At 42.1% G+C, this 19,508-nt stretch overlaps 2 pseudogenes; one reads left to right on the top strand and one right to left on the bottom strand.

Moving 5' to 3' along the window:
• The window catches only part of LOC145406403 (hemicentin-2-like), a 664,782-nt pseudogene that overhangs the window by 371,299 nt on the left and 273,975 nt on the right, over nt 1–19,508 (bottom strand).
• Nucleotides 9,515–10,680, top strand: LOC145406322 (enoyl-CoA delta isomerase 2 pseudogene; annotated as a pseudogene).

The following is a 19,508-nucleotide window of genomic DNA, read 5'->3' as shown; positions in this document are numbered from 1 at the left end:
GATGCCGAGCCATACACCTGTGCGCCATAATCTAGCTTCGATAGAATAAGGGACTTATACACCATTAATAAAGATTTTCTGTCGGCACCCCAGGTAGTACCCGCTAGGTACTTGAGGACATTTAACGGTTTATCACAACGAGCAAGCAAAGTATTAACGTGAAGTTTAAAATTCATTCTACGATCAAAATGTATTCCTAAAAATTTTACAGAATTTTGAAAAGGTACCGCCTGATTATCCAAAGTTAAGCACAAATTAGGTACGTTACGATTAGTGAAAACTATAGCGGCACACTTACGTACGGAAAACTTAAATCCCCACTGCAAGGCCCATTGGTGGACGGAGTCAAGGGCTGCTTGAATCCGCCCAGCCGAAAATTGTGCATTACGGGAAGAGTGCCATATTGCACAATCGTCAGCGTAGAGTGAGTATTTAAGATTCCTCGGGATGGGAGCTGATGACAGAATATCATTGATCATAATACTAAATAAAGTAGGACTAAGCACACTTCCCTGTGGCACCCCGTTTTCCTGGATAAATATATCCGATGTTACGTTACGGGGCAATTTGACAGAGAAAGTTCTGTCCCTTAAGAAATTTGAAATAAAAACAGGCAAATTTCCTCTTAAACCATAAGCATAGAGCTTCATTAGTATACCGTGTCGCCAGGTCATGTCATAGGCTTTATGGATGTCCAGGAACACCCCTATCATGAATTCTTTATTGGCAAATGCCTCTGCAATACAATGCTCCAAATTCATTAAATGATCTAGTGAACTTCTGTATTTACGGAAGCCACATTGTTGATCATTTAACAAATTCTTCGACTCTAAAACAAAAAGAAGCCTATTGTTAACCATTCGTTCCATGACCTTACATAGACAAGAAGTCAACACAATAGGACGAAATGAAGTGGGATTCATAAGACGACCAGCCTCTTTGGGTATCGGTATGACGTGCGCAAAGTGCCATGAGTTTGGGAACGTTCGAGACACCCAAATCTCATTGTACAATGCTAACATCTTAATCAGGTTGTCCTGATTAAGATGCTGGATCATACCGTACGTGATGGTGTCTGGTCCAGGGCTGGTGTCTTTACAGGATTTAAGGGCAAGGAGCAGTTCATCTAGCGTAAACTCTTGGTTGTACGGGGAGTTTACGTCTTCTGTGGCAAAGTCTAATATCTGTAGCTCAGCCGTGCGTTTATGATGTTGGAAACGCGGGTCATAATTGGCTGAGCTACTTACATGAGAAAAACTCCTGGCGAGGAGGTTAGCAACGTCCACGGGCTCGTCATAGATGTTATTATTTACTTGCAAGGTGGTAATGGGGAAATATGGGCCTTTATTATTTAATATTCTTATGGTGGACCAGACTTTACGTAATGGTGTTGTGCGAGTCACCGTGGACACAAAGGCCCGCCAGGAGTCACGTTTGGCCCTTCTTATTATTCTCCTTGCCTCAGCCCGTGCCTGTTTGTATGCAATAAAATTTTTCTCAGTGGGCTGACTATCAAAAATCCTGTATCTCCTATTGCATTTTCTTAATGCTTGTCGGCGTCCACCAATGTGCTCTATGCTTCGCATGAACTGTAGAAGTCTTGGGAATAGCAGCCTCAGCTGCGTGTAATATGGATTGGGTTATATTTTCGATTTTAACATCTATGGTCTCCCCAGATATATCTAAATTGGCGATCCTTGAGAAGGATCCCCAATCTGCTTTCTTATAGTTAAATTTTGGAGGTGGAGGGTCCGAAATGATGTCGCGTGTATAAGAAAGACAGATGGGTAAATGATCACTTCCCAAGGAGTCGTCGTAAGGGTCCCATGAGAGATCTTGATGTATACCAGGGGAGGCCAAAGATAAGTCAATGGCCGAAAAGTTACCAGTACGATCATCTACACGAGTCGCTCTACCATCGTTCAGAAGACAGAGGTTGGACTGTAGTATTAGGTCGGCTACTTGCTCCCCACGACCATCAATCCTCAAGCTACCCCATTGATAGTGATGGGCGTTAAAATCGCCCAACACTAACTTATTTCCAGGCAGATGTTCCACTAGTGAATTTAAAGCATCACTATCAATGGGGCCATGTGGAGGACAGTACAGAGAGCAAATAGACAGATACGTGTTATTAAATTTTACTCTGCACGCGACAGCTTCCAGAGTAGAATTTAGAATCACTTCCGTTTGTGGGTGTGATTTGTGTGTGTAAATGGCAACTCCGTGACCTTCATATCTTCTATACGAGTGGTAGTGTTTGAACTGTGGAGGATCAGGACGATCCTCCAGGCGTGTCTCCTGTAAACAAACAACGTCTGGCCTGTGTATAGAAAGCAAGATTGCTATATTTTGTAACTTATTCCCAATACTTCTACAATTCCACTGTAATACAGTGAAAGCGACGGTTTAAGATTTTCGTTGGGGGCCAGTGTGCTTTGTCTTTTTTTGTCGCCCGCCGGCAGGCGAGCGACTACCGGGGGACCTATCCCGGTGCTTGTTAATGGAAACCTCCATATTATCATCAATAACTAGGTTCCCAGCCTCCCCCGAGGAAGAGCTAACCTTTCTCTCCCTCGCTGGAGTAGGAACCGGAAGGACATGAGGACGTGACTGTTTCGTGAGGGTGGTCATGTTATTCTTAGTAGGCTTGTCAGGCTTCGTTTTAGGCCGTACTGATGGAGAGGCAACAGCAGCCTGAGAGTAAGTTGAAGCTTTAGGGATGTCAGTGAGAGAGTTGGAACGGACAGGAGGTCGAGATGGAGATGTACTGTGAGCGGCAGGAGGGAGGAAGACAGGGTCAGTCTGCGTCTCGACAGAGCACATCACAGGACGGGATATTACCGCCGAAGCATAGGACCTATTCGGTGTGGGAGTTGCATGCAACTCCTTCACCTTTTTCCTAGCTTCGTAGTAGGAAATACCCTCAGTTGCCTTCACTGTGCAGACTTCCTTCTCCTCCTTCCACTTGGGACAATCCCTAGAGGAAGTGGAGTGAGTACCCTTGCAGTGAAAGCAACGTACTGTCTCTGATGTGCAACTTTCCGCATCATGACCCTGGCTTGCACACTTGCTACACACTGGCTGGGAAGCCCGACAAGTCTTTGTACCATGCCCATACAGCTGGCATTTCAGGCAACGCAAAGGGTTAGGGATGTACGGCCGAACGTGAATAATTTCGTAACCAACTTTTATTTCATTAGGAAGAGAAGATTTGGCAAACGTCAAGATGATAGTTGCTGTCTTCGTCCTTATGCCTTCCGAGTAGTGAGTTATGAATTTAGCCTCTATGACATCTTGCTGCGCCAATTCACTTACGATCTCGTCCTCGCTCATCACCATGAGATCCCTGCAAGTGACAACACCCTTGCAAGAATTCATGGAGACTGGGATTTTGGCTTCGACATCGTAACAATGGAATTTGCACAGTTTCAACAAATCCTTTACTTGTGCCGAGTTTACAGTTTTGACCAGGAGATCTCCATTAGCAAGTTTTTTAACTTGTTCGACTTCTCCCGCACAGTGGTCAATCACCTTCTTGATAAGGAAGGGATTGAGACTGGACAGGGGAGTGGAACCGAGCGCATGGATGGTGACGTAGGTCGCATTAGCTACTGGGATATCAAGTGGGGCTCGAGTCTGGCGTCCGTCAGTCTGGGGGTGGTCAGTCCGGTCGTTCCTACTTTCGTCAGGACCACCTCCCCCCCTGAAGGGGGGGGAGACAGTAGGGGCGTCCGTCATAGCAACCACTTCCCCCTCACGGGGGAAGTGGGAAGAAGAAGAAAAACAAGCAAGGGACAAGGTACCTGGGAAAGACACACCTAGTCTGAGATTACCCTCTCAAACCACTCTCGGGAGGACGCGCCCGTGTATAACTCACACCCCAGAGCGATCAGTGGGGGGTACACTCCAGAGGTGAGTAAGCAAAGGCAATCTCAGGAAACAGATATAGACACTTACTATATCTCTAAAGGCCAGGGAGGAAAATGAGGTCTAGCTAACCTAACTTTATTGGAAAACGCCCTAGTGGCGGAGAAAACAAAGCTAAGGCCGGTGAGGCAACCCTGCAGCTAGAGGAGAGCCAGAGAAACACGTCTGCACACTCCACGACCATCCATCAAAGTCCCCTGAGAGACAGAGTGCTGGGCAACCCATATATAGCAGATGTACACCCGCGAACCAAAGTTTCGGTACCCCCCTCGATGGAAGGAAGTGGAAGTCAGGGTTAGCGAGAGGGCAGGTGAACGGACAACCGTGATTGGTACTTTGGAACTGAGCTACGAGGCGAATAGTGAGAAACCTAATGACACTGGATTCGAAACATTTCCATGCTATTCACCTGCAAAACATTATACGTTCGTAACATACATACTGTAACATATAACAGACTACTGTGTTATCATGGTGTCCTGTGATACTGACCCATCTGTTTCGGATCCTCATCACACAAACAAAGCACCGAGCCAGTTGTATATAAGTTGCAACTTGTCATTATAACTACAGTCATAATTTCTGTGAATGTTATCCCTGGATTGTCTAAGGCTATAATATAGAATGATTGTGAATTTAATGTTGATTCTCACAGTAGTTGTGCGGATGGTTATATATGTGGCAATTATTTTATGTGGACGACTAAACCACATTGTGATGGACAGCGGAGAGCATTCGCCAATAATTTACTATAACTAGATGAAATTAGATGCAAACAACACAAAATATTATGAGACAACGAAGACACAGCTGTGGTATCCTGCTCCGCCTTGTTATCAAGGCCTTAACTGGGGCTTCACCTCATACGTGCATTATTTTCCTTCCGTCTCTGCCTCTTTTATTACTCTTACTTCCCGGTATCCTCATAGTGCGAGTCGTCATAATCCTTGGAGGGTTTCTTGTCGTCCGGTCCTATAACCCGTACTGTATTACATTATTCCTCGCATCATCACTCCCAGACAAACAACGTTAGCCCAAGACTGCTGAATCTGTTAATACCATTATTGCCACTGCCACTACTACTGTAATCCCCCTTTTCCTATTGTGTCTAATTCCCCTCACAGTACTACTACTGCTACTCCTATTACTACTCCACTATAAATCTGTATAATAATAAATATGATTGTCCTTATGTATGTGTATCTATTAATCATAATTATTGTCCATGTCCCACCGTCGACAACTCGTCACTGACCCGGCACCGCTACTCCAGTTCCCACCCACCATGGATTCTACTCCTCCCCCACTCCGACACCACATTACCCTTCACCTCATCCTTGGGCCAGAAGGCCTGTTGTTCACCCTTTACTGGTGAATATACGTGGCATGCATTAATAATAAAAAAGAAGGCATTTGAGAGCTAAACAGTAATCGCCCTCTAAAATATTCTGTTTGCCTAGTCCAAACTTTAGGCCATATTTTGATACCATGAAGGTTTTATGTTGATAGCTCAAGCCATTCATGAGATTTAATGGTGCTAAAGGCAGGCAATAAAAACTAGTTGACCTTTACCAGCTAGTTTGGTGACCTTGACTTTGACCCCGAGTTGCCATTTTCGAACTCCTCCAAGATTTTGGCCATATCTTGATTCGCTGAAGGCTTCATGTTGATAGCTCAAGCCGTTCATGAGATATAATAGGAACACACACACACACACACACACACACACACACACACACACACACACACAAAGATGCAGTTAAAACCATGATCGCTCTGCCTTCTAAAGGTAGGCGATAATAATATAATAATAACAGCATCGTAGATGTGTACTGTAGTGTTCCTAACATTACATTTAATAACTGCAGACCCAACCGTGCTTATTTTACGGAGCACTGATATATTAACCACAAAACCGACAACAGACCGTTCTTATCATTACCACTGCATCTTCCCTATAGCACTTCACCATGGTAATACAACCCACTGTAGTCCTCTGTGAGATCGCTACACGTGTTTGGGAAAAATAACAGTGCACAACATGCCTACAAACCACTAAAATAAGCATATGATGTTTCACTGACATCCATCAAATAGCCTAGGAGAAGTTAGTGGACAAACAAACAAACGACTGGACACAGATAGACAGAAGCAGAATGTCTCGCATCGGTATGTAACGACCTGACAAAACTCTTGTGATCCTGCATTGCAGGTGTCATCACAGTAATAATAATAATAATAATGATAATTAATCACATGTTATTAGGCACGATACTGAGAAGGACACACACTGGAATAGCATGTGTCGACGCAATGCAGAATCTGTTTGCCATGACAGAAGGTTGGGTTGCGGTCAAACATTAATTTAGTATTACTATAACCCTACCATTACAGCATATTATGGCACTGTTTGGTTTTATATGTCACAGCTGTTTTCACTTGTTTTATCAGGGAGATTATGGTGTTTGTCCTCCTATGTATCATGGATATTAACATGTGATTACTACTACTACTACTACTACTACTACTACTATTACTACTACTACTAATACTACGATTATTATTATTATTATTATTATTATTATAACTATGATAACACCTACAAAGCAGGATCGTAATAGTTTTGTCAGGTTGTCATATACCGATGCAAGACATTCGGCCTCAGTCTATGTCCAGCCGTGTGTTTGTTTGTCCGCTAACTTCTAGGCAATTTAATGGATGTCAGTGAAACGTCACAGGTGTATTTTAATGGGCTGTAGGCATGTTGTGCGCTGTTATTTTTCCCAAACATGTGTAGTGATCCCACAAAGGACTTCAGTGGGTTGTATTACTATGGTGAAGTGCTACAGGTAAGGTCCAGTGGCAATGATAGGAACGGTCTGTGGTCGGTTCTGTGGTTAATATATCAGAGCTCCGTAATATAGGCACGTTTGGATCTGCGACTTTTATAATTATGTATTGTTCGGAATACTGCAGATGTATGTTGTTGCTGTCAATTTTATAATTATTCTTATTAATGCATGCCACGTATATTCACCGGTAAAAGGTGAACAACAGGCCTGGTGGCCCAAGAAGGAGGTGAGGGGTAAAATGGTTCGGAGTGGGGGAGGAATAGAGCTCATGGCGGGTGGGAGAGAGGGGGGTGGGGTGCAACTGGGGTAGCGGTGCGGGGTAAGTGACGAGTTGTCGACGGTGGGACAGGGACAATATGATTAACAGATACACAGACATAAGGACAATCATATGTATTATTATACAGATTTATAGTTGAGTAGTAATAGGAGTAGCAGTAGTAGTACTGTGAGGGGAATTGCAATAGACACAATGGGGAAAGGGGGAATAGTAGTGGAAGTGGCAATAATGGTATTAACAGATTCAGCAGTCTTGGGCTAACGTTGTTTGTCTGGGAGTGATGATGCGAGGAATAATGTAATACAGTACGGGTTATAGGACCGGATGACAAGAAACCCTCCAAGGATTATGACGACTCGCACTATGAGGATACCGGGAAGTAAGAGTAATAAAAGAGGCAGAGACGGAAGGAAAATAATGCACGTATGAGGTGAAGCCCCAGTTAAGGCCTTGATAACAAGGCGGAGCAGGATACCACAGCTGTGTCTTCGTTGTCTCATAATATTTTGTGTTGTTTGCATCTAATTTCATCTAGTTATAGTAAATTATTGGCGAATGCTCTCCGCTGTCCATCACAATGTGGTTTAGTCGTCCACATAAAATAATTGCCATATATATAACCATCCGCACAACTACTGTGAGAATCAACATTAAATTCACAATCATTCTATATTATAGCCTTAGACAATCCAGGGATAACATTCACAGAAATTATGACTGCAGTTATAATGACAAGTTGCAACTTATATACAACTGGCTCGGTGCTTTGTTTGTGTGATGAGGATCCGAAACAGATGGGTCAGTATCACAGGACACCATGATAACACAGTAGTCTGTTATATGTTACAGTATGTATGTTACGAACGTATAATGTTTTGCAGGTGAATAGCATGGAAATGTTTCGAATCCAGTGTCATTAGGTTTCTCACTATTCGCCTCGTAGCTCAGTTCCAAAGTACCAATCACGGTTGTCCGTTCACCTGCCCTCTCTCTAACCCTGACTTCCATTTCCTTCCATCGAGGGGGGTACCGAAACTTTGGTTCGCGGGTGTACAGTTATTTATGTGTCATACTGAAGTCCAGTGACATCCAAAACGATCAATACTCCCTTAAACAACCCAGGAAATTCAATCTGCTATCGTTTTGGCGTGCAGAGAATAGCATATCGATTTAGGAGAGTTAAAAACACGAGATACCGTTCACGGTATTCCCATGAAAGGAAGTTAGTGAAAGAGGAGTAAACTCATGGAGGATTTTCCAGTAGCCATCATCCGTTGTGTATCTTGGTTTCACACAGTGTGCACTGATCATATTTTCTTGATAGACTGTAAATTTAGATTAGTGACAATTTTAACAGCCTACTTGTGTGAGATGCTGAGACTCTCTTTTGGAAAAGAACATGCACAAAATGACAAACGAAAGGAGAGAGAGTGTAACTGATTTAGTCGTACATTTAATATTTTGGAAGATTTTTCTTCCTTCACTTTAGTTCAGGTTCACCACAAAATATGATGACTGGTAAGCAAGATAAACTATAATACCAAGAGTAACATTTGCACTTACATCACAGGGTGGCCTAGAATATATATGTAACAAGGTAGGGACAAATTCTTGGTGTATTTTATTAGTCCGTAAAGCCAAAGGCAATTCATCGTGCTTGTATCCTTTTCCCCACTTCAGTCCGACTTCAAGATAAAAACTCAGTTATCTTTAATGTCTGTTTTCTGATATTCATCCCGGTCGCCAAAGCAATATTAACAGATTCATGCAGAGTGTTGTATTCCTGATTCATCCTCAGATGTAGGTCATTTATGTTATTTCATAAACTAAATTAAAGTTTCTGCATGATATTCTAGGTAAAATTAGTATTATTAATTCACAGATACGAAATTTTCGTCCTTATGAACAGAACTGACAGATGATACCAGGCAATATGTATTCCGCCCACGGAGATACACCATTTCCAGCACTCACAAATGCAGACCCAACCCCTGGCATTCAGCAGCGTATCGCAAACATTACCATATTTTGGTCATTGCGATGACTTTCCGTGCAGCAGCTCTTAAATGTCCATTTCAGCAAACAACGGACAGTTTCGTTAAATTCTCAACACACTTCCCGTAAGCAAATGCCATTTGAGTCGTTGTTGTACATTGCTTGTAAACCGGGATACCTAATGTCAGAGGAAAGAACAGTTAGAAGAATCATTATGTCTGTTTGTTCTTCTCATTCTTGGTAATTTAGCTGGTTTTATTCTTTTCATGCCAAAGAGTTATATGTGTTCTGTACACACACACACACACACACACACACACACATATATATATATATATATATATATATATATATATATATATATATATATATATATATATATATATATATATATGACTGTCCCAGGCTTCTGTCTGTCCCTGGGTTAGGTGGAAGTCACACTAAAACTGCGGTTATAATGGCTGCTGTGAGATATCTGGCAAGGAATATGGCAGGCTGTAGGTATGGTGCTTGCAGTGTGGTGGGGCAGGGGGCATGGAGGGCCGCCGGTGTCTGCTTCACGAGTGTCTCGCCTCAGTTTGAAGAGGCCAAGGAATGACTCCACTCACTGAAGGAGGACCCAGGCAATGAGGTGAAGCTGAAGATCTACGCCCTCTTCAAGCAGGCAACGCAAGGCCAGGTGACCACAAAGCGACCCAACATGGGTGACTTTGTGGGTCAGGCCAAATGGGATGCCTGGAATGCCTTGGGGTTTATGTCACAGGAGGAGGCTCAGAAGGCGTATATTGATCTGGTGAACTCCTTGGCTGGGGCTGAGGCGTCCCAGGCAGCAGCAGCAGTGGAGTCAGGCCATAAATACAGTACTCTCCTGGTGACCTGTGTGGGGGAGTCTTTGCACCATCACTCTCAACAGACCCAAGAAATTTAATGCAGTCAACTGTTGACATGTACAACGAGTGGTCTGTGGTATTGAAGGAAGCAGCAGAGGACCCACACATGGACATCACAACCATAACAGGGGCCAGTGAAAATTACTGCTCATGCAATGATCTCTCCAACTTCACCGGCATCAGTCCAGAAAACATGCACGTGTATTTGAAGATGAGTGGCGACCTCCTGTACGGGTTTGTGCCTTCATTCATCGATTTTCCGAAGCCATTGGTGGCGGTGGTTAATGGCCCGGCCCTTAGTGTGAGAGTAACTGTCATGGAACTGTTTGTTGCGGTGTATGCCTCAGATAAGGCAACCTTCAGCACCCCGTTCAGCAGACTGGGCCAATCTCCTGAAGGCTGTTCCTCCTACATTTTCTCTAGGCTAATGGGGCCTGCAAAAGCCAATGAGCTGTTGCTGTTTAATAAGATCACAGCATAGGAGGCATGTGACCGTGGATTGATGACAGAAGTGTTCCCCAATGCCAGCTTCCAGAAGGAGGTGTGGCCACGTCTGCAAGAGTACGCCAAGCTGCCAGCCAAATTTCTCATCTATTCCAAGGCTCTCACGAGGGACAAGGACAAGGAGATACTTTTTAAGGTAAACCGTGCCAAGTGTGACCGTCTGGTGGAGCGCTAGACATCCAAGGACTGCATCTGTGCGATTATCAAGTTCTTTAGCCGAAAAAATTAAACTGCTGAGCCAGGGTAGGACGTTTCGGTGCCTAAGGAACCGTTGGCTTTTCCACTCACTCAACGTAGAGTGATGCCATATGAGCTCTACACTGAATGACAAGCCAAATGGTTTCCTGTGCCCAGGAAACCATTTACTATGCTGGGTGGTAACCATATAACCGGGTTTCTGGCAGGGTTAAGTGTCCCCCAGATTCTCCTATCCAAAATCACTTTCTCATGGCAGTCGTTTCAGAGAGCCTCGGAGGGCCCAATACCTGCCCAGGGCCCCAACCAAATTGGCAGATTTGTATGGCCATGTGGAATAAGAGAGGTGTGAATGAGGACAGCGAGAGGGTGGAAGAGGTGAATGTGTTCAAGAGTGCGAGATATGCCGTGATGGCACTGTGTGAAACAAGATGAAAGGGTGTGAAGTGGAGGAGTGGGAGGGTGTGAAATGCATAAGACTGGGAATGAATGGGAGAGGAAGATGCAAGGAAGGAGTTGCTTTGTTGATGAATGAGATGTGGCAGAGTGGAATGAAACATGTGTCAGCTCGAGATGTATGTATGTCAGGTTGAAGTCTGAGAAGGTGAAAGTGGCAGTCATTGTAGCATAAGCACCGTGTGAGGACTCCTGTCCTGGGATGAAATGGATGAAGTAGTGGGAGAAATGCCCAGGAGCTACAAAGTGATCATAATGGGGGATATGAATGGAAGAGTGGGCACTGGTCCTGAGGATGACATAATAGGCTGTTATGGAGTGCCAAGAGAAAATGATAATGGGAAGTGAGTAAAGGAGATGTGTCACGAGAGGAGCTTGTGCATTTGTAACTCGTAATTCAAACACAAAAATGCAAATAAATATACATGGTATAGAGGAAACGGGGATCGTGTTTAAAGAAGCCTGATTTATTTCATGCTCGTAGAGAGGTCGAAGATGGGAATGGTTGCTTATACAAGGGCCGTGAGAGGACGATGTTGAGATCTGTCAGATCATATGACTGTGGTATGCAAAATCAAGCTGAGAGGAGGGAGGTGGATCAGGAGAGAGAGGAGCAATCAGGGAGAAAGACTGAAAGTTGAGAAGCTGAGGATCAAAGAAATGGCAGATGATTACAGTACCAAAGTAGAGGAAGGGTTAAAATCAGTGAACTGGAATGAAATGGATCTTGACAGCCTGTGGAATGCATATAGGGATTGCTTAGTCAGGAATGGTAAAGTGGTGTGTGGTGTGGCAAGAGTTACAACAAAGGAGAAAGTTATGGCATGGTGATATGAGGGGGTTAAGAGATTGGTGGAGCAAAAGAGGAACAAGTAGCTAAAGTGGTTACAGGACAGGGGTTCAGCTGATATAAGAACTGAATATATTGAGAGCAAGAAGCATGTAAAGAGACCAGTGAAGAGGAAAAAGGAGGTAAATGATGATCTAGGAAGAAAAATGAATGCGAACTACTCTGTAACTAGGAAGTTACTCTGGAAAGAGGTGCAGAAATGTAGAAGTGAAAGTGGAAAGAAATGTGATGGTGTGAAGGATGCAGGTGGCAGATTATTAATCCATGGAGATGAAGTAAGGACCAGATGGAAAGAATATTTTGTTAGCCTGAAGAATGGGAATAGAGAGAGCAGAGCGGTTGTAAACATGATTGGTTTGGGGGGTGTGCAGAGAAGGAATGCAGTGCCAGGAGAAGTGACACTCGCACAGGTAAGGAGTGCTGTGAAGCAGCTGAAAAATGGGAAAGCAGCTGGGGTTGATGAGGTGTATGCAGAGATGCTTAGGTGTAATGGAGAGAGTGGAACGAATTGCTTGAAGGAGATCTGTAAGAAGGCATGGATGAGTGAAACTGTGCCTGCATAGTGGAAAAAGGCTGTGATTGTACCCCTGTACAAAAATAAAGGCGAGTGAAGTGAGTGCAAGAATTATTATGGCATAGGTTTACTGAGTGTGGTAGGTATATGGAAAAATTATTATAAAGTAAGAAAGATTTCAAAAGTCCTAGTGAATTATGAACAGCGTGGCTTTAGGAATGGCAGAGGATGTGTGGATCAAATATTTGCAGTGAGACAGATAGCAGAGAAGGCTTGTGAGAAGGACCATAAGCCATAAAGTGTTTATGGCATTCATGAATCTGGAAAAAGCATACAACAAAGTAGACAGAGGGACTGTGGAAAGTTCTGCGCATGTACGATGTAGATGGTAAGCTGCTAGGTGCTGTCAAGAGTTTTTATGTTGGTAGCGAAGCAGGTGTAAGAGTTAATGGATATCTAAGTGAATGGTTCACGATCAGTGCGGGCGTGCGACAAGGTTGTGTGATGTCCCCTTGGTTGTTCAATATATATATGGATGGGGTGATGAGAGAAATAAAAACACGAGTAATGGAGAGAGGAATGGCGTTGGTAATGAACGGTGATGGATGGAATATCTCAAATTTGTTGTATGCTGATGATGCAGTACTGCTCGCAAGTACGGGACGAGAACTTGGTAGGCTAATATATAAATATATATAATATATATATATATATATATATATATATATATATATATATATATATATATATATATATATATATATATATATATATATATATATATATATGTAGGACAGGGTGAAGAAATGTCACTACTGACAAAATGTGGGGTCTGGAAATTACCTGTGCTGTTTTTTGGCTGAGTGTACATTAAAGTTCAGTAAAGGTGAATGAACGTTGCAAGGCTTGGTGTTGCAAGGCTTGGTGAATAATTCTGAAAGTGTGTGTAAGAAACGAAATGTAAACGTGCATTTAGATAAGAGTGAAGTTTTGATATTCTCTGAGATGGTTTGATGATGTGGTGTGGATGGAGAGTGACAGACTGACAAGGAGACTGTACTGTAAATGAGTGAGGTGGAGGAGGTGGAGGGAGAGGGAGATACCGAGGATAAGATGGAAGGAATGAGTGAAGAGGCATATAGGCAATGGCAGTGTGGGTTGGCGAGATGACATCCAAATATCAGAGGACAGGGTGACGTGAATTTAATTCGTTTTTGGCCACTCCTAACGGAATTAAACGTCTGGCGATACACAAATAGATAGATTAAAGGCTGCTGACATGAAACAAAAACTACAAATAACATTAATACAGGAACTGTTCTCAACATTTCAAGATATGAGAATCCTTAACTGTTTATCTCTTACCGTCTTTAGACGATTTTTTTTTTCCTATTAATCTTTGCCTCTCATCTAGGATAGGGATTGTGAAATGTTCTTACTGTGTCATGTGTATGATGCGCAATCACTGAGATTTTTTTTTTTTTTCTGGAAGTTAGTTAACACACGAATAACATCAGAGGATGCTTGGCCACAAACTTTGATTTTGTATGGAACACCTGTTGAACATATTCATACTTTAACACTTCTTCAGGGGCATAATCAGAGAAGTGATGCCACAGAATATAAATTACCACATCTTCCCGTGCTACATGACGTACAGTTGAACTCAAAAGGTCGTGGTACAAAGGCTGAAACTAACAGCTAATGTAATATTATAGTCTTGCCACTTTTAAGAATCTGCGTTAGGCCATTTAACAAAAGCAGATGTATTGTGACCTTGTGACACAGAAGGAATCAACTATATACGGTACTAAGCGACTCCAAGTATATGGATACTAACCAGAAGAGGACATGATAAGTAGAAGACATGAAATATTATGCGAACTTTTGTCCTCGACTACCACGAACTGGAGATATATGAATTCATTTGTTCACGGTGGGCAGCAGCAGGAGTAGATTCAAGTTCAAAGACGACGGTTTTTGGTCCAATTTTTTACTTCTTTCACACAGTGGCTCCTTTCTTTAAATAGATATGGTGATGTTTTTTATGGTTTTGTCACCAGTCCATGTTATTTACATCAAGGCAGACACTGCAAAACGAAAGGATCAGATACAACCTTTATTTATATGTTCATAATCAGGGACTCTGTAAGTTGAATATAAATATCCAGTAGTAGCAAGGTTAAAACATTATAAATTACGCCGTCTGGGTTTAATTGCCTTTTGCTTGGAAAGTATTATTAATTTTCCTCTCGTCCAAGAAGTACAGTCTGCCTGATTCAACTTCTGGGAACGATTCAACTGCCCACCCCCCTTCTCCTTCTTCCCCTAAGTACCCACCTTTCTCAGTATTTTTGCCAGTACACCCTCCGCCCCGCATCCCCAAGGAAAAAAGTATACTCTGCCCATTTTAGTCTGGCTTTAAACTGCCATACCTCCATCTTGAATGCTGAGGCGTAACAAAAAACTAACAATAGAATACGGTGCCAATCATGAAGAAGTGGTATGGAAAGGATGTTGAGCCCAAGTACTGTTTTTTCTACCAATGAGCTTCGACAAAGAAACTGCAGTAGGACAAAAGTCCTGTCTGAATAATGTGAACAAACTAAAAGAACAATTTTCTGTTATCAGATGTTAAGTATGTAAGGCTTTACTAAAAATGTTATTTATAGAATATATGGTTCTGACAATAATTGAAACGGTTTTATAGTACAGCATGTACCTCAAAAATCAATGGCTGCACTTTGCCACAGTTTTATACTCCAAATTTCTTTCTTTCTTTTCTTTTTCTTTATTTTTTTTAAAATAGCAGAATGCCATTTTGAAGTCTGTTCCAAGAGCCTTACTTTCACTGACTTAGAATCTTTCGTAATGTTCGACCAATGGGTGGGTCGACTTGTTTTAGATGATACATATTTGTTTTTACATTATTAGTTGGTGCAAATTTCGAAACCCAAGAAGGCCAGACGGATTACAGTAAGTATTCTTCACTATCTAATATGACTACCACTAGTACATGAAAAGTATGATGTGTAGTATTTACAAAATATTACTAGGTTCTTCAGGGAACAATCGCTGTTGATATTGTAATTGTTAGTTACGTGCTCTATAAAAGGTGAAAAAATATTAAATGAATTAATTGCAGAATATGTATACAAATAAACGAATATAGCATTGTTAAACTTTTGTACATTTATCTTCAGTACGATTGAGTCACCACCAGCTGCTGTCCAGATTTTTCACCCAGCAGAGTACATCGTCTGGCAGTATTTATTACCAGTTACCTGACGATGCATCATGTGATTTATGGTCTCAATGAAAGAACCTTCGGGACGGTTCTGTCCCTACTCAGTAACGACTTCTCTTCCCACGACGCATCAATCATCCCTACACACTTTCACACCTATACTTTTTTTCTGAGACAAAGATGCATTTGACAGGTTGGTGATGATTGGCTGAAAACAATATGTCCAATAACATTTACTAACCCAAATTTCCCCCTCAGATATATGGTGTTAATTCATAATGCTAACGAGTAAAGAGATTATGAAGTAATGTTGCATTTAGCCAATCATCACCACCCTATCAAGTACATCTTCGCCTCAGTTTAAAAAAAAAAGAAATGAGTATAGTCACTATACCTCTTACTCAGTCTTCCCTCCTTTCACTCAGGTCACTTATATATATTTTGCTGGTCAATTTCTTGCTTTTTCCTCGCAGAACATGGCCAGATCACCTCTGTGTTCTCTCTCTCTCTCTCTCTCTCTCTCTCTCTCTCTCTCTCTCTCTCTCTCTCTCTCTCTCTCTCTCTCTCTCTCTCTCTCTCTCTCTCTCTCTCTCTCTCTCTCTCTCTCTCTCTCATATTATCAGTCTTTACATTTTTCACGAACTCGTTCATTTGTCCGTTTATTATTCCATGCCAGTCTAACAGCTGTCACTCGTCTTATATCCCTCAATCACTGTCCACGCTTCATTACTAAGCGTTTAGTTGGAAATTATATACTCTCATGCAATGTTCTCCTCACTCCCACATTTATATTCACATTTCACGCGACTGCTCGTAATGTCCCTGCCACCTTCCTTCTTCCTTGCATCCTTTCTTTCAGTTCCTGATCATTCTACCACCCTCGTTCACAACACTGCCTAATACTGGAATAACAGTATATTTTCCTGTTTTGTACCAATTAGTCTCAGCCTATAACTTGTTTTTGTTTCCCTTTCTTGCACGATCGCTTTATTCGTCTCTGGAATCATTGTTAATTTTGTCTTTGTAGAATTTTCTACCGACTCTGAAGCTTCAGATCTATATCTGTAATTAACAGACATCTGCTGCACGCAGAAATTCAGACAGTTCCCAATAATTACTATCTCTCTTCAGAACCATTCCCCCTCCACGTGTCCTCCTGTCACATTTCTTGATATTTCATTTATATTCACATTACACAGACATGGTGACATAACACATGTAAGTTTAATTATTAAAAAAAAAAAAAAAAAAAACGCTCCGTTTCTCACTGTACAATCCACCATTACAGATGCTTTTGCTTCATCATATATCTATGCAAAGGCTTGTGTAGTGTACTTTCTACCCCGTATACTCCTAGAGTCGGTTTGTTTTTACTTGAAGGAAATTGACCACTCCCAAAACTACAATATTAAGATGTGGTTGCATGAAATTCGATAAGTCTCTGTCATAAGACGTGGGTCAGTCTCCTCAGTAGACCTCTGAATCTATCAATGTGAAATGAGTTAATGATGTTAGTCAAGTTAGATAAAAAATATGAACTACAGTACCATCCACAATGAACCTAATTTACTGTGTCAACTCCAAATGCTTCATGCAACCATCTATCAAACTCCAAGACCTTCTCTGTCTTATACAACAGCCAGTGCAAATGTTTCATCAACATATCCCCTGCCAACCTTCCATGCACCCTGCTTCCCACACAATAGCTTTTCTGCAATTGCCTTCGCCCTCGCAATTAGTACTCTACAATACACCTATCTTACTACACTTACCAAGCAGGTATTCCTGTGACGCCCAAATAATCTTCTCTCATCCTTTTCCTATAGGAAGGTGCAGCTACAGCATCCTGCCACTTTCAAGCACTCCCTTTTATATCTAGTCTAATCTACAGAGCTTCAAAGTCTAGTCTATTAAACCTTCCTACAACATTTTTCCACTATCACCATTCATTTCAGCAACGATTTCAACGATGGAAATGCTGGCGTTGCAGAGGGTTTCCAAGCACAAGGTCATGACGCTGAGCACTGTCCACTGCGGAGATATAATTCCCCGGTACATGGCTGAACATAGGGAGGGCCAGTGAATCAAGAAGCCTGACGAAGTTTACAAGTACACTTACACGAGATTAGATGATAAGTGCGACATGCAAAGTGTTAACAATGAGCGAGTCAGAAAGATTGTGTCTTGGTATGCCAAGCTCTTCCTACACTTACTTGACGTCTCAGCACGGAATGCATTCAACCTCTATGTCCACCGCACGTGAGGTTAATGAATTTTTCATAACAATTGCTCGAGAAGCACAGTGACTACTGCGGACATAAGGCAGAGGGCTATAAACCTTATAGAAAGATGTTAGCAGGGGCACAGGTAGTGGGGGGACTAGGAGGGCTGTTTCCCACCTGAATTTTTAGTGGGGACTAACGGGGATTCCCCCCCCCCCATACCTCAGTGTGAACTCATTACAGATATGCTATGCAGCACCAACAAGTAATCTGATTACATCGTTATGGTATGTTACTCTTCACAAGAGCGTAAGTACAGTGTATCATTGTCTTTTCAGCTGATTTAAATGAGAAAAATTTGCTACCTTTAGGGTAATCACTATTCATATGGTCAATAATCTTAAGTATGACGGTGATACCTGTAGTCTAATTACCTGGTTATTCTTGCTCTGATGCAACTTGTCCTACAGAACTAATGCATCGTTCCCTCAAGGAGATCTTTCCAAGGGGTAGCCACATGGCAGAAGAGCTTCCAGTTATCCTTGCTTAAACTTGCCCTCCACGCATCGTAATCTCTGTATTTCCCCCCTGTTTTATCTATTACGTCGTTTTCAGCTCATTCCCTCAACAAACTGGAGGCATCCCCTTTACACCGACACCTACAGTTTTATTCTCATAGTATATATATATATGATCTGAACCTTAGCCCATACTTGTTGTACTTTTGTCCCCAATCCTGGAATTCTTCTGGTGCTACTGGGTGTAAGGCTAGGGTGGCAGAGCACTATCCCATCGCCACAACCCCGAGGTCCTGAAGGAAGCAAGGGTATTGCCATGTATGCCACCACACCACAAAACGTGAAAAAGTGCAACGTGTGAAAACAATGTGTGCCACTTATGGTACAGGCTTATGCCTTGAGGAATGCTTCTAGGTATAGATTCTCAAGACAGTTCTGAATGCAGGAACGACAGCTGATGTCCCCAAGAACATGTCAGTAGCTGAAAATCTTGTAAATGTGTCTGCAGTACAGAAGAAACCCTAGTATAAGTGAAAAGTCAAATGCGCAACAATCTCCTATCAAGTAATATTAATGATGCTAAAGTAAGGACAGTAAGAAATATAAGTTAATTTGTATTTATAAATTGGTAAGAAATGGACATAATTAATCACTTAAGTAAAAACTACGTGTTGTCGCGAATTGTACTCATATTTTAATGTAAGAAAAATCCACAATTACAGTATTTATAGCATATTAGTCTATGCAAAGTATGGACAGTAGTGCAAATAAGTAGTAGCATGAAAAATCACTAGTTAAAACTCCCCTCCCGTTGCGTGGCGCAGCTCTGACGGCTATTCCCTCCACCTTAGGCAGGACGCACTCCCCAGCAGCAACATAAACCTTGCCTTCAACGTATCACTACTCCAGGATGATACCACCAACGGACTTCCCATTTGTTGCGAAAATAAGGTAATAAATTAATCTTGGCCTGACTAAATTTTTTGCCCATTTAGTGACGTGTAAGTTGATGAAAAAATCCAATTTTTCCCCAAATCAATGCACCATAGATGTGC

This window comes from Coenobita brevimanus, chromosome 70 (assembly GCF_032717465.1).
Source record: "Coenobita brevimanus isolate Jiangsu-jjx chromosome 70, ASM3271746v2, whole genome shotgun sequence".
In the NCBI taxonomy this organism is placed as follows: domain Eukaryota; kingdom Metazoa; phylum Arthropoda; class Malacostraca; order Decapoda; family Coenobitidae; genus Coenobita; species Coenobita brevimanus.
The sequence above is the reverse complement of the archived record's forward strand: the minus strand, read 5'-3'. Positions and strand labels throughout refer to the sequence as shown.